The following is a 5,668-nucleotide window of genomic DNA, read 5'->3' on the forward strand; positions in this document are numbered from 1 at the left end:
GCTACTTTTATGCACCAAAATTAGATAGTGCATCTGCCAAAGCTTCCCAGTTAGGAGGATTTCTCCTCAACACTGTCTTTCAGGGTCCTCTCTATTTTCTGCTTGTGTTTTCTCACCCACCAAGCCAACCTCCTCTGTTAGCTGGCCACAAGAACATATATGGCAATAGATATAAGCTGAGAGGTGCCAAGGCAAGAGGAGTAGATGACTAGTGGTTCATGCCACCTGCAGCTTATGCACTTTAGCTGTATTTGTGTCTGCTCCTGAATGTACCACTTCTACATTGCAACAGATTGCTGCTGGGCCCACCCATCTTCTGACATGGTGAGTCTGAGAAGCAAAACATTTTTATTTTATTTTTTTTTGAGACAGAGTCTTGCTCTGTTGCCCAGGCTGGAGTGCAGTGGCGCGATCTTGGCTCACTGCAACCTTCACCTCCTGTGTTCAAGTGATTCTCCTGCCTCAGCTTCCTGAGTAGCTGGGGCTACAGGCTCATGCCACCATGTCTGGCTAATTTTTTGTATTTTTAATAGAGACGGCTTTTTACCATGTTGGCCAGTCTGGTCTCGAACTCCTGATCTCAAGTGATCCACCCGCCTGGGCCCTCCCAAAGTGCTGGGATTACAGGTGTGAGCCACTGCACCTGGCCTAAGAAACAAAATTTATGAAGGTTTGTATTATCCATGTGGTTGACGTCCTATAGTCAGGCACCTCATCTTTGCCATAGTCAGATGCTGATTATTTTATTTTTTGAGACAGAGCCTCACTCTGTCACCCAGGCTGGAATGCAGGGGTGCAATCTCAGCTCACTGCAATCTCCATCTCCCTGGTCCAAGGAATTCTTATGCCCCAGCCTCCTGAGTAGCTGGAATTACAGGCACATGCCACCATGCCTGGCTAATTTTTGTACTTTTAGTAGAGATGGGGTTTGGCCACATTGGTCAGGCTGGTCTTGAACTCCTGACCTCAACTGATCCACTCACCCTGCCTCGGCCTCCCAAAGTGCTGGGATTATAGGCGTGAGCCACCTTGTCCAGCCTGATTTTTAAAAAATGTATAAATCTTAGCCTTACTATGGAACCCTAGGGGTTCCAGGTTGTGATTCTCTTACTGGGGCTTGTCAGGAACTCCACACAATGCCTTTTGCCACTATCTTAGTCTGTTTGTTCTGCTGCAACAACATATCTGAGACTGCATAATTTATAAAGAATAGAAATTTATTTCTCACAGTTCTGGAAGCTGGGAGGTCCAAGATCATGATGCCAGCATGTTTGGTGTCTGGTGAGGGTTGCTGTCTGATTCCAAGATGGTGTCTCTTGCAGCGTCCTCAAATGGTGAAAGATGGAAGAGCAAAAAGCATTGAATACTGTGAAACCTCTTTTATAAGGGTCTTAATCCCATTTATGAGGGAGGAGACCTTACGACTTAATTTCCTCCTAAATTGCACTGGAGATAAGTTTCAATGTAAATTTTGTAGGGATATAAACATTCAAACTGTAGCAGCCACCACCATAGGTACTGCTGGGTTCTATGGTTCAAACAGCAGGGCCATTTGTACCCCAGCCTAGAGCTGCTGCTGAGTACTTCCCTTATCTTGGACCCACTCGAAGCTGGCAGCTTTTTGTGTCATCCAGTATATGGGTGGGAGTAAGGACTAATATTCTGCCTGCAGAACAAAGACACCTTAGTTGGTGGCGTGAGGAATGAGAGATGCAATATTGTAATTTGTCTTTTACTTTGAAGGGGATGTCCCAGCATTATCCAAATAACTAGATTACCCAAAACTTGACTGTTAGCCGGGTGCGGTGGCTTATGCCTATAATCCCAGCACTTTGGGAGGCAAAGGCAGGCAGATGACAAGGCCAGAAGTTTGAGACCAGCCTGTCTAACATGGTAAAACCCCATCTCTACTAAAAATACAAAAATTAGCCGGGTGTGGCACATGCCTATAATCCCAGCTACTTGGGAGGCTGAGGCAGGAGAATTGCTTGAACCCGGGAGGCAGAGGTTGCAGTGTGCTCAGATGGCACCACTGCACTCCAGCCTGGGCAACAGAGTGAGACTGTCTCAAACAAAACAACAAAATGAAAAAAAAAACTTAACTGTTGTGGTGGACCTTTTAATCTTCATAAAGTTTATCTCCCACATTTGAAAGAACATGTATCTTTAAAAGACTTCTAATGATACTCTGGTTTCTCTTCAAATCGTATAAATCTTTTGCCTTCTACTAAAGATTTCTGTGGAGAGGAACAATTCTGACTCTTAATTCAATTTTTTGAGGCCCTGTTTCTGCAGGGTGATTTAAAAAAAAAAAAAAGACTTCTATTGAATTTGCCATTTAAAAAAAATAAATAAATAGAGGCGGGGTTTCACCATGTTGGGCAGGATGGTCTCGATCTCTTGACCTCGTGATGCACCCACCTCGGCCTCCCAAAGTACTGGGATTACATGTGTGAGCCACCGCGCCCAGCCGAATTTGCCATTTTTTACACATCTAGTCTGATTACGTTTCTGTCCTCAATACCAGCACCAGATTACAGGCGTGAGCCACCGTTCCCAGGGGTGATGTTCTGTAGTGTATTCAGATGGTCAAAGTCCCTTTGGAATATGTATATATACACATACATCAGGCACAGTGGCTCACGCCTGTAATCCTATATATATCTAATCATATATATATATATATATACACACACACACACACACACACACACACACATACACACATACATATATTAGGCACGGTGGCTCATGCCTTTAATCCTACATATATGTATATAGGACATATGTATATATGTATACAGAATTACAGGCATGAGCCACTGAGCCTGATATATGTATACATATCATGCCTCAGCCTCCTGAGTAGCTGGAATTACAGGCACATGCCACCACGCCTGGCTAATTTTTGTACTTTTAGTAGAGATGGGCTTTCACCATGTTGGTCAGGCTGGTTTTGAACTCCTGACCTCAAGTGATCCACTCACCCTGCCAGTGAACCAAAAGAAATTATGGTGAACCAAAAGAAATTATGATAGGGACTATTACTTCTGCATCTTTTAAATCATTAAATGTGCCATTATAGCAATCATTACAAGTGATATATATATATATATATATATATATATATATATGTCAGGCACAGTGGCTCATGCGTGTAATCCTAGCATTTTGGGAGGTCAAGGTGGGAAGGAATCACTTTAGCCAAGGCGTTCAAGACTAACCTAGGCAACAGAGTGAGACCCCATCTCTCTCTCTCTCTCTTTTTTTTTTTTTTTAAAAAATCTCTATCTAGGCCAGGCGCGGTAGCTCAAGCCTGTAATCCCAGCACTTTGGGAGGCCGAGGCGGGTGGATCACGAGGTCAAGAGATTGAGACCATCCTGGTCAACATGGTGAAACCCCGTCTCTACTAAAAATACAAAACATTAGCTGGGCATGGTGGCACGTGCCTGTAATTCCAGCTACTCAGGAGGTTGAGGCAGGAGAATTGCCTGAACCCGGGAGGCGGAGGTTGCGGTGAGCTGAGATCGTGCCATTGCACTCCAACCTGGGTAACAAGAGCGAAACTCCATCTCAAAAAAAAAAAAAAGAATCTCTATCAATCAATCAATCAATCAATCAATCTATCTATCTAATTTTGAGACAGGGTCTTGTTCTGTTACCCAGGCTGGAGTGCAGTGGTATGATCATAGCTCACTGTAACCTTGACCTCCTGGGCTTGAGTGATTCTCCTACCTCAGCCTCCCAAGTAGCTAGCTGTGGACCCCCAAGTAGCCCCCAAGGAGCTTGGGAGCACACCACCATGCCTGGCTAATTTTTAATATATTTTTTTTTAGTGACAGGGTTTTGCCATAATGTCAGGCTGGTCTCAAATTCCTGGGCTCAAGTGATCCTCCTGCCTCAGCCACCCAAATTGTTGAGATTACAAGCATGAGCCACACACAGCCTCAGAATATATTATGATACTAGACATTAAATTAACATAGCTCTGGGGCAAGACTATAATGTATGCTATTGTCCATTCCAAGTGACAGTTAACTGTTTATGATCCTCCTTTTTCATAGAGATGGAAAAGAATGCATTCGCCAGATTAGTGGTCACGTATCACACGTACTATGTATTTGAGGTAACGTTAAATCTGCTTTAGCAAAGATACTAAATCTGGTATAGCACCCGCAATTGGAGCTACTACTTTTTTGAGTTTGCCATAGTCCACTGGATCCACTGGACATCCTTCAGAATCTATCCAGGATTCTGCTGAACCAAGATAAATTATGACAGGGACTATTACTTCTGCAGCTTTTAAATCATTAAGAATGCCGTTGATCTCTTCCACTACCCATGAGATGCGATCTTGTTTTTGATTGCTACTTGCTGGGGTAGGGAGAAGTTTCAGAAGCTTCTATTTGGTCTTTCTCATGATGATAGCTCTTATCTCACAGGTTATGGGGCCAATGTGTTAGTTCTTTTAACAACCAATTATGTTGATTTTATTCATATATGTGGCAACCAGGGAATAAACACTGGGTGTGCCTGTACATACAGTGGATTCCCTGTAAACTGAACCTAGGCCAGGACTCCATTTATTTATTTATTTATTTATTTATTTATTTACTGAGATGGACTCTTGCTCTGTTGCCCAGGCTAGAGTGCAGTTGCATGATCTCAGCTAACTGCAACCTCCGCCTCCTGGTTTCAAGTGATTCTCCTGCCTCAGCCTCCCAAGTACCTGGGATTACAGGCATCTGCTACCGTGCCTGGCTAATTTTTGTATTTTTAGTAGAGACAGGATTTCACCATCTTGGCCAGGTTGGTTTCGAACTCCTGACCTCATGATCCACCTGCATTGGCCTCCCACAGTGCTGGGATTACAGGCGTGAGCCACCGCACCTGGCCAGGACTCCATTTATTACAGGGTCTCCACATGCCCCAACTCTATTGGGGGGATCCTGAGGATGCTTTGGGTCCCATACTACTATCAATTTTATTTTAGACCTTGTGTCCAACAGTCCTTGAATTGCTTGGGTAATATTGTTCTTTCCCCTGCGTTTGGCTGCCCAAACAAATGCTAGTGGACCTTTTTCAGGAAGGACTGGAGGAATCATTGTCAAATACATTTACTATATTGTCACAGGTCCTCCTTCTGGAGACTTGGTCCCTGCTTCAGTCACTGGGTTGCAGGTCTGAAGACTAGCTCTGATTCAGAAACTGAGCAATGAATCATGACTCAGCTTCTTCATCATCTAGTCTGGGTTTCTTTTAATTGTCTAGGTTGTGTAATATCCTTGTTGGCCATCTCACCTTTAGGAACATCATGTACTACTGGCCATCTTCATCGCTCTCTGCAGGTCAGGCTCCCTCTGGCTGCTGTTCCAACTTCAAATATCACTATAATTGCAACTATTTGCTTCTGATGGTTACAGGCTGCTATCTGGCCTGTATTATTTTGAGATACTACTATTCCCATTGCTATCAAGGTACGCTGTTCTGAAAGTGCAAGGGCAACTACCACTAAGTTTCTCAGTAATACCAATGTCATTTTTTTTTTTTTTTGAGACAGGGGCTCACTCTGTCATCCAGGCTGGAGAGCAGTGGCACGACCTTGGCTTGCTGCAACTTCTGTCCACCCCCAGGCTCAAGCGATCCTCCCATCTCAGCTTCCTGAAT

The 5,668-nt window shown here is 44.0% G+C and overlaps 1 non-coding gene across 1 annotated transcript; it reads left to right on the top strand.

The window, feature by feature from the left end:
* The first annotated feature begins 2,183 nt into the window (after positions 1 to 2,183).
* Positions 2,184 to 2,299, top strand: LOC119473342. The gene has a single exon (XR_005202552.1). It is a non-coding gene; the product is annotated as a U5 spliceosomal RNA (small nuclear RNA).
* The last annotated feature ends 3,369 nt before the right edge of the window (positions 2,300 to 5,668 follow it).

The sequence above is a fragment of the Cebus imitator genome, unplaced genomic scaffold, assembly GCF_001604975.1.
Source record: "Cebus imitator isolate Cc_AM_T3 unplaced genomic scaffold, Cebus_imitator-1.0 Scaffold149, whole genome shotgun sequence".
Lineage (NCBI taxonomy): Eukaryota > Metazoa > Chordata > Mammalia > Primates > Cebidae > Cebus > Cebus imitator.